This window comes from Tarenaya hassleriana, unplaced genomic scaffold, assembly GCF_000463585.1.
Source record: "Tarenaya hassleriana unplaced genomic scaffold, ASM46358v1 Cleome168, whole genome shotgun sequence".
Taxonomy (NCBI): Eukaryota; Viridiplantae; Streptophyta; class Magnoliopsida; order Brassicales; family Cleomaceae; genus Tarenaya; species Tarenaya hassleriana.
In genome coordinates this window covers 23,119-32,860 of record NW_010965103.1, presented here as the reverse complement: position 1 = coordinate 32,860, position 9,742 = coordinate 23,119, and the positions used below count along the sequence as shown (strand labels likewise).

Here is a 9,742-nt window from a genome sequence, read left to right as displayed (position 1 = left end):
GGATAGAATTAGATCCAAGTGGTATGGAATCTCAAATAATTAATGAATCTTCTAAGCAATTAGATGAAGAGGATGAAGAGCCTAGAAGAAGTAAAAGGGCAAAGAAACCGACTTCTTTTGGTTCTGATTATCTAACGTTTATGTTGGATAAAGAACCACAGACATATCAAGAGGCTATGTCATCTCCCGAAGCTCCTTATTGGAAGGAAGCAGTGAAGAGTGAGATTGAATCAATCCGACAAAATCACACTTGGGAACTCGTGGATCTTCCACAAGGATGCAAACCATTGGGTTATAAATGGATCTTCAAAAGAAAGATGAAACCGGATGGTTCTATTGAAAAATACAAGGCGAGACTTGTAGTCAAAGGCTATAGACAAACTGAGGGTGTCGATTACTTCGATGTTTACTCTCCAGTCGCTCGGAAAACATCCATAAGGTTTATTATAGCCTTGGCAGCCTTACATAATCTAGAATTACATCAGATGGATGTAAAGACTGCATTTCTAAATGGTGAACTGGAAGAAGAAGTATACATGCTTCAACCTGAAGGGTGCAGAGTGCACGAACAAGAGGGAAAAGTGTGTAAACTTGTGAAATCATTGTATGGACTTAAACAAGCTCCGAAACAATGGCATGCGAAGTTTGATAGCGTAATGTTGTCAAATGGATTTCGGGTCAACGAGGTTGACAAGTGCATATATGTCAAAGGTAATGAGACAGAATTTGTGATTATCTGTCTTTACGTAGATGATATGATCATTACTGGTAGTGGTGATAAGGTGATTAAAGCTACGAAAACCATATTATCAAATCACTTTGACATGAAAGACTTGGGAATAGCAGATGTAATACTTGGTATGAGAATTATCAAGACACAAGACGGTTATGCGTTATCCCAAAATCATTATATAAAACAAATCTTAGAGAGATTTGACAAAGATGGAAATTCTGAGGCCAGAACTCCAATTGATGTTAATTCTCATTTGAAAAAACATCACGGTGAGGGAGTTCAACAATTAGAATATTCCAGAATCATAGGAAGCTTAATGCATCTTATGAATAGTACAAGGCCGGATATTGCTAATACCGTGAATAGGCTTAGCAGATATACGAGCAATCCAAGTTGTGATCATTGGAAGGCCATAATTAGACTCCTTAGATATCTAAGGTATACTGAGAATTATGGACTGCATTATACAAGATATCCAGCAGTATTAGAAGGATATTCTGATGCGAACTGGATATCAGATTCGAATGAGAATAAATCCACAAGTGGATATATATTCGTTGTTGGTGGAGGTGCTATTTCGTGGAAATCCTCTAAGCAAACGTGTATTGCGTAGACGCATGATCTCATCAACATAAATCTGCGCCAACCGCTCGATCGGATACTCCTGAGGGATGGGAATAAAATGAGCGGATTTGGTTAGTCGATCCACGACTACCCAAATGGCGTTCTTCTTGCTTGGTGTGAGCGGTAATCTGACCACGAAGTCCATGGCGATCGAATCCAATTGGAATAGGAATCCTAATGGAATTAGGAAGGGAGGAAGTCATCGAGCTATTGCTTAACCATTACCATAGTTTTGCTTGTTTCCCTCTGCCTGATCGGGGCATGGATGTTCATGTCACCATCGTCTTCTTCCCTGGCTGAGTCTTTGGGCTTGTGGTCGAGGGAAACTACAAAAGATTTTGAAAGTTTCAACATTGACTTCACGAAAGAAGAGGTTTCCAGGAAAGATTCTGATGAAAAGAATGAGGAAAATGAGGTCGTGGCAGAGAGTAATGTAGAGAAGAATTATGCGGAGTTATCTGCTGAGGAGAAGTAGGATGATCAGAACTCCGGCTAGAACACTGAGTCAGAGGAGGAAAGAAACGAAGGTGGTGATGGGGAGAAAAATTCAAATGCTAGAGAAGTAGAAACAAAAGGCGATGTGGTGAAGCAAAACAAGAAAATTCAAGTGGAAGAGAGCTTGGAAGAAAAAAAATCTGAGGATGGGAACGAAAGTGAAGAAACGACGCAAGAAAGTGGTGGTGAATCTGAAGAAAACTCTGAGAAAAAGTCTGAAGAAAGTGGTAACCAATCTGATGAGTCAAAATGTCATATCACGGAGTATCCTAGAGCATTAAAACCAACAGACTGTGGGCCTAAATCTATTAACATTCTCCACTCATCTATTCAATCTGTTTAGGCATTATCTGTAAGGTTTTACTTTGTTTCGAATTAGATGTCACTATGAACTGTGTAATTGGTTGTAAATTGTGTTGGATTTGGGTGTATTTGATAGAATCAAAACGGGCCTAGCCCGTGAGAAGCCCGGTCCGTATAAATTTAAATCTGCAGAATATTAAGAGAATATTCTTGTTTGAATTTGAAATTCAAATTCAAATTCAAATTGGATTCAAATCCGCAGAAAATCTATCAAATATGATTAAAATAAGATTGAGATAATATCAAGATAAAATCAAATTTGAATTTTGAAATTCAAATTGATTTGTTTTGAGATTCTCCCCTCTACTATAAATAGGGGTCTTGGGTTAGCTCATAAACCACACAGAAAATGAAACAAGCATTCTAGAGAAAAAAAGAGCATTCACATATTTGCTCATATCTCTCTCTGAGTTCGCTTGGTATTTGGAAAGCTTCTTCCAAATACGCGGTCGTTGTATCCTGGGAGTTCACCGTGCTCCAATAGCCTCGAAGCTTTAGAGGTGGCACGGAAATCGAACTTAAAGAAACTGTGTTTCACAGGCCTCGACAAAATATTTTTTTAATTTCAGGTAATTATCTGGAATCGCTCGAATTGCCGGAGTTTTGCTGTCGTCAACAACCGCCGTCCCCAACAATAATTAATAATACTTAAATGTTTTATATATTTAGAAATAATAATTTTCTATATAATAAATAAGTGTATTTTGAATAAATCATTATTTTTTAAAATTTGTGTGTTTGAATCTTAAAGTACATATAAAATGAAACGGACATGTAAAGCGACACCGGCAAGTTGGTCATATCAGATAGAGTATGAACATTAATTCCATCTGAAAAAAGGTACGAGGAAGGAGGAAGGCGCAGCACACCACATGGGAGAATTGGTCATATAAGATAAAAATGATGACATTAATTCTATCTGAAAAAAGGTTATCAATTAATAAGGAATATTCTATCCGACAAAAGGTCCGAGGCATATGGGAGAAGATCGATGTTGGAAGCATACAACACACCCACTAGTATCGTTTGTTTTTATTTAGTATATCTAACAACCGGCAAAAAATGCAATGTACCGAATATATACACATACATATATACACGTATATACATATTCATATATTCATATATATATTACACACTGCGCTTTTGTGTTTTTGATTTAAGTATATATTTTTTGGCTTTCGTAAGGAGACAAACTATTTTCTTTATGTATGTGATAGATTAGCTTTTGTTTGGGAAGAAGGTGTCTATTTGCCAAAGAAAAGTAAATGTATTTAATGTCATGTTTAATGCTAGAAAAATAAAGTAATGCTAGAACCATACAATACATCCCACGAATATTGTTTTATTTTTATTTAGCATTTTTTACATGGATTTGTAACACCCGGCAAAACAATGCAATGAACCGACTACATATACATATATATATATATATATATATACATACACATATACATGTATATACATATACACAAATATACATGTATACACTGTGGTTTTTTTAAATACATTTTTCGGTTTTGTATAGAAATTTCTTCATGAAAAATATTTTTTGTTAAAAGGAATAATTTTTAGAGGAAATTAGCGCTAGTGTGCCAAAAAAAAAAGGGTCTTTGCAAGGTATACTTTTATTTATCAATCTTTGCATTGTATACTTTTTTAAGTTTAAAATGACCTGCATACCTTTGCTGCTACAACGAAAGTGACAAAAACACCCTGAAACCGAAGTGGAAGGGAAACGAGAAAAATGGAGGGAAAATATCAGAAAAACTAAACAAAAACAAATAAAAAAATTACTGCACTCTAATCAGTATCGCATGTCGCATAGCTTGTAAGTATTTTTCCCTCTAATAAATTAAAATTAAATTAAAAATACTACTCACCTGCGGGGATGAACAGCGAAAAAGTAATAGTATCGCATGTGTTAGATAATTCTTAAGAACTTCACCGTTCAACGCAGGTCCAGGTTTGAAACCTGCAGAACAACAAGCAAATCCGTAACATAACACAAAGGTTAATAGATAGAAAAGAATGACAATTCCAGCTGACCCTTCATGGGATTGTAATCCCACTCATGGTAAGTTGCTATAGCTGTAGACACGGTCGTAGTTATCGTTAATTAGATGGTCGTATTTGCATTATGTTCGTAGTGAATAGCGGTCGTAATTATCGTTAACAATCTGAACGTATTTGATTTATGTTCGTAGTATAACGTGCACTGTGCAACATGCGGCGAGGTCATGGAACCTGCCTAACAACCTGCGGGCGTGTGTAATAGAGGAAAAGAAAAGGGTACGCGAAATTGAAAAAGTCGGTCGAATGGTAACTCTTCCGGGCAAAGCACAAGAGGGCGTCGAAGGACGCACACGAACAGAGACGAAGTAACTTCGGTGGTGGAAGCAACACCTTCTACCGACCACATAGCTGTGATGTTTCACATCAGACAAAAGTTCAAAATGGAAACCGCAGATTTCACGGGAGGTGACGCGGGAGGGGTGCAGGTCCTGTGCCTCGAGGGGGAACATTCGGTGAAGCGAAATCAGGACGTGCTATAAGAGAATATGACATGCGGAACGTGAAAACGCCAGCTCAGACCTTTTTTTGGCTTTGATCAAAGCGCGCAGGTCTGCAGAAACCGACGACCTGTGGTTACGAACGAGACCAATAACGTGCCTTTAGGCAAGTGCAACATGCGGCGAGGTCATGGAACCTGCCTAACAACCTGCGGGCGAGTGTAATAGAGGAAACAAAAAGGGTACACGAAATTGAAAAAAGTCGGTCTAATGGTACCTCTTCCGGGCAAAGCACAAGAGGGCGTCGAAGGACGCACACGAACAAAGACGAAGTAACTTCGGTGGTGGAAGCAACACCTTCTACCGACCACATAGCTGTGATGTTTCTCATCAGACAAAAGTTCACAATGCAAACCGCAGGTTTCACGGGAGGTGACGCGGGAGGGGTGCAGGTCCTGTGCCTCGAGGGGGAACATACAGTGAAGCGAAATCAGGACGTGCAATAGGAGGATATGACCTGCGGAACGTGAAAACGCCAGATCAGACCTTTTTTTGGCTTTGGTCAGAGCGCGCAGGTCTGCAGAAACCGACGACCTGTGGTTACGAACGAGACCAATAACGTGCACTAGGCAAGTGCAAAATACGGCGAGGTCAGGGAACCTGCATAACAACCTGCGGGGAAGAACTGCAGAAAAAGTAATAGTATCGCATGTGTTAGATAATTCTTAAGAACTGCACCGTTCAACGCAGGTCAGGATTTGAAACCTGCAGAACTACAAGCAAATCCATAACATAACAAAAGTAACATAGATAGAAAAGAATGACAATTCGAGCTGACCCTTCATGGGATTGTAATCCCACTCATGGTAAGTTGCTGTAGTTGTAGACATGGTCGTAGTTATCGTTAATTAGATGGTCGTATTTGCATTATGTTCGTAGTGAATAGCGGTCGTAATTATAGTTAACAATCTGAACGTATTTGCATTATGTTCGCAGTATAACGTGCACTAGGCAAGTGCAACATGCGGCGAGGTCAGGGAACCTGTCTAACAACCTGCGGGCGAGTGTAGTAGAGGAAACAAAAAGGGTACGCGAAATTGAAAAAAGTCGGTCTAATGGTACCTCTTCCGGGCAAAGCACAAGAGGGTGTCGAAGGACGCACACGAACAAAGACGAAGTAACTTCGGTGGTGGAAGCAACACCTTCTACCGACCACATAGCTGTGATGTTTCTCATCAGACAAAAGTTCACAATGCAAACCGCAGGTTTCACGGGAGGTGACGCGGGAGGGGTGCAGGTCCTGTGCCTCGAGGGGGAACATACAGTGAAGCGAAATCAGGACGTGCAATACGAGGATATGACCTGCGGAACGTGAAAACGCCAGATCAGACCTTTTTTTGGCTTTGGTCAGAGCGCGCAGGTCTGCAGAAACCGACGACGTGTGGTTACGAATGAGACCAATAACGTGCACTAGGCAAGTGCAAAATGCAGCGAGGTCAGGGAACCTGCCTAACAACTTGCGGGAAGAACTGCGGAAAAAGTAATAGTATCGCATGTGTTAGATAATTCTTAAGAACTGCACCGTTCAACGCAGGTCAGGGTTTGAAACCTGCAGAATAACAAGCAAATCCATAATCAAAATGCAAACCGCAGGTTTCACGGGAGGTGACGCGGGAGGGGTGCAAGTCATGTGCCTCGAGGGGGGACATTCAGTGAAGCGAAATCAGGACGTGCAATACGAGGATATGACCTGCGGAACGTGAAAACGCCAGATCAGACCTTTTTTTGGCTTTGGTCAGAGCGCGTAGGTCTGCAGAAACCGACGACCTATGGTTACGAACGAGACCAATAACGTGCACTAGGCAAGTGCAAAATGCGGCGAGGTCAGGGAACCTGCCTAACAACCTGCGGGGAAGAACTGCGGAAAAAGTAATAGTATCGCATGTGTTACATAATTCATAAGAACTGCACCGTTCAACGCAGGTCAGGGTTTGAAACCTGCAGCACAACAAGCAAATCCATAATCAAAATGCAAAACGCATGTTTCACGGGAGGTGACGCGGGAGGGTTGCAGGTCCTGTGCCTCGAGGGGGGACATTCGGTGAAGCGAAATCAGGACGTGCATTTTTTTCTTTTTTTCTTTTTTTTTTTGTTTTATTTTTCTTGCTTTCGGGCCGGCCCAATTCGAGCCCGAAGTCCGCTATCTTTCAGGTTGGGTTGGGCCGGACTTCGGGCCTCGGGCCCCGGGCCTAAATTGACACCCCTACAAACAAGGTACGAGAAATTGAAAAAAGTCGGTCTAATGGTACCTCTTCCGGGCAAAGCACAAGAAGGCGTCGAAGGACGCACACGAACAAAGACGAAGTAACTTCGGTGGTGGAAGCAACACCTTCTACCGACCACATAGCTGTGATGTTTCTCATCAGACAAAAGTTCACAATGCAAACCGCAGGTTTCACGGGAGGTGACGCGGGAGGGGTGCAGGTCCTGTGTCTCGAGGGGGAACATTCGGTGAAGCGAAATCAAGATGTGCAATACGAGGATATGACATGCGGAACGTGAAAACGCCAGATCAGACCTTTTTTGGCTTTGGTCAGAGCGCACAGGTCTGCAGAAACCGACGACCTGTGGTTACGAACGAAACCAATAACGTGCACTAGGCAAATGCAAAATGCGGCGAGGTCAGGGAACCTGCCTAATAACCTGCGGGGAAGAACTGCGGAAAAAGTAATAGTATCGCATGTGTTAGATAATTCTTAAGAACTGCACCGTTCAACGCAGGTCAGGGTTTGAAACTTGCAGAACAACAAGCAAATCCATAATCAAAATGCAAACCACAGGTTTCACGGGAGGTGACGCGGGAGGGGTGCAGGTCCTGTGCCTCGAGGGGGGACATTCGGTGAAGCGAAATCAGGACGTGCATTTTTTTGTTTTTTCCTTTTTTTTGTTTAAATTTTCTTGCTTCCGGGCCGGCTCGATTCGAGCCCGAAGTCCGCTATTTTTCGGGTTGGGTCGGGCCAGGCTTCGAACCTCAGGCCCAAATTGACACCCCTACAAACAAGGTACGCAAAATTGAAAAAAGTCGGTCTAATGGTACCTCTTCCGGGCAAAGCACAAGAGGGCGTCGAAGGACGCACACGAACAAAGACGAAGTAACTTTGGTGTTGGAAGCAACACCTTCTACCGAATACATAGCTGTGATGTTTCTCATCAGACAAAAGTTCAAAATGCAAACCGCAGGTTTCACGGGAGGTGACGCGGGAGGAGTGCAGGTCCTGAGCCTCGAGGGGGAACATTCGGTGAAGCGAAATCAGGACATGCAATACGAGGATATGGCTGCGGAACGTGAAAACGCCAGATCAGACCTTTTTTTGGCTTTGGTCAGAGCGCGCAGGTCTGCAGAAACCGACGACCTGTGGTTACGAACGAGACCAATAGCATGCACTAGGCAAGTGCAAAATGCGGCGAGGTCAGGGAACCTGTCTAACAACCCGCGGGGAAGAACTGAGGAAAAATTAATAGTATCGCATGTGTTAGATAATTCTTAAGAACTGCACCGTTCAACGCAGGTCAGGGTTTTAAACCTGCAGAACTACAAGCAAATCCATAACATAACAAAAGTAACATAGATAGAAAAGAATGACAATTCCAGCTGACCCTTCATGGGATTGTAATCCCACTCATGGTAAGTTGCTATAGTTGTAGACTCGGTCGTAGTTATCGTTAATTAGTTGGTCGTATTTGCATTATGTTCGTAGTGAATAGCGGTCGTAATTATCGTTAACAATCTGAACGTATTTGCATTATGTTCGTAGTATAACGTACACTAGGCAAGTGCAACATGCAGCGAGGTCAGGGAACCTGCCTAACAACCTGCGGGTGAGTGTAGTAGAAGAAACAAAAAGGGTACGCGAAATTGAAAAAAGTCAGTCTAATGGTACCTCTTCCGGGCAAAGCACAAGAGGGCGTCGAAGGACGCACACGAACAAAGACGAAGTAACTTCGGTGGTGGAAGCAACACATTCTACCGACTACATAGCTGTGATGTTTCTCATCAGACAAAAGTTCACAAATGCAAACCGCAGGTTTCACGGGAGGTGACGCGGGAGGGGTGCAGGTCCTGTGCCTCGAGGGGGAACATTCGGTGAAGCGAAATCAGGACGTGCAATACGAGGATATGACCTGCGGAACGTGAAAACGCCAGATCAGACCTTTTTTTGGCTTTGGTCAGAGCGCGCAGATCTGCAGAATCCGACGACCTATGGTTAGGAACGAGACCAATAACGTGCACTAGGCAAGTGCAAAATGCGGCGAGGTCAGGGAACCTGCCTAACAACCTGCGGGGAAGAACTGCGGAAAAAGTAATAGTATCGCATGTGTTAGATAATTCTTAAAACTGCACCGTTCAACGCAGGTTAGAGTTTGAAACCTGCAGGACAACAAGCAAATCCATAACATAACACAAAGTAACATAGATAGAAAAGAATGACAATTCCAGGTGACCCTTCATGGGATTGTAATCCCACTCATGGTAAGTTGCTATAGTTGTAGACACGGTCGTAGTTATCGTTAATTAGATGGTCGTATTTGCATTATGTTCGTAGTGAATAGCGGTCGTAATTATCGTTAACAATCTGAACGTATTTGCATTATGTTCGTAGTATAACGTGCACTAGGCAAGTGCAACATGCGGCGAGGTCAAGGAACCTGCCTAAGAACCTGTGGGCGAGTGTAATAGAGGAAACAAAAAGGGTACACGAAATTGAAAAAAGTCGGTCTAATGGTACCTCTTCCGGGCAAAGCACAAGAGGGCGTCGAAGGACGCACATGAACAAAGACGAAGTAACTTCGGTGGTGGAAGCAACACCTTCTACCGACCACATAGCTGTGATGTTTCTCATCAGACAAAAGTTCAAAATGCAAACCGCAGATTTCACGGGAGGTGACGCGGGAGGGGTGCAGGTCCTGTGCCTCGAGGGGGAACATTCGGTGAAGCGAAATCAGGACGTGCAAT

The 9,742-nt window shown here is 42.6% G+C and overlaps 1 protein-coding gene across 1 annotated transcript in view; it reads left to right on the top strand.

Annotated features, from left to right (window-relative positions):
- LOC104809809 overlaps positions 1 to 9,742 on the top strand; it is a 22,324-nt gene that overhangs the window by 1,590 nt on the left and 10,992 nt on the right. The window lies entirely within an intron of this gene.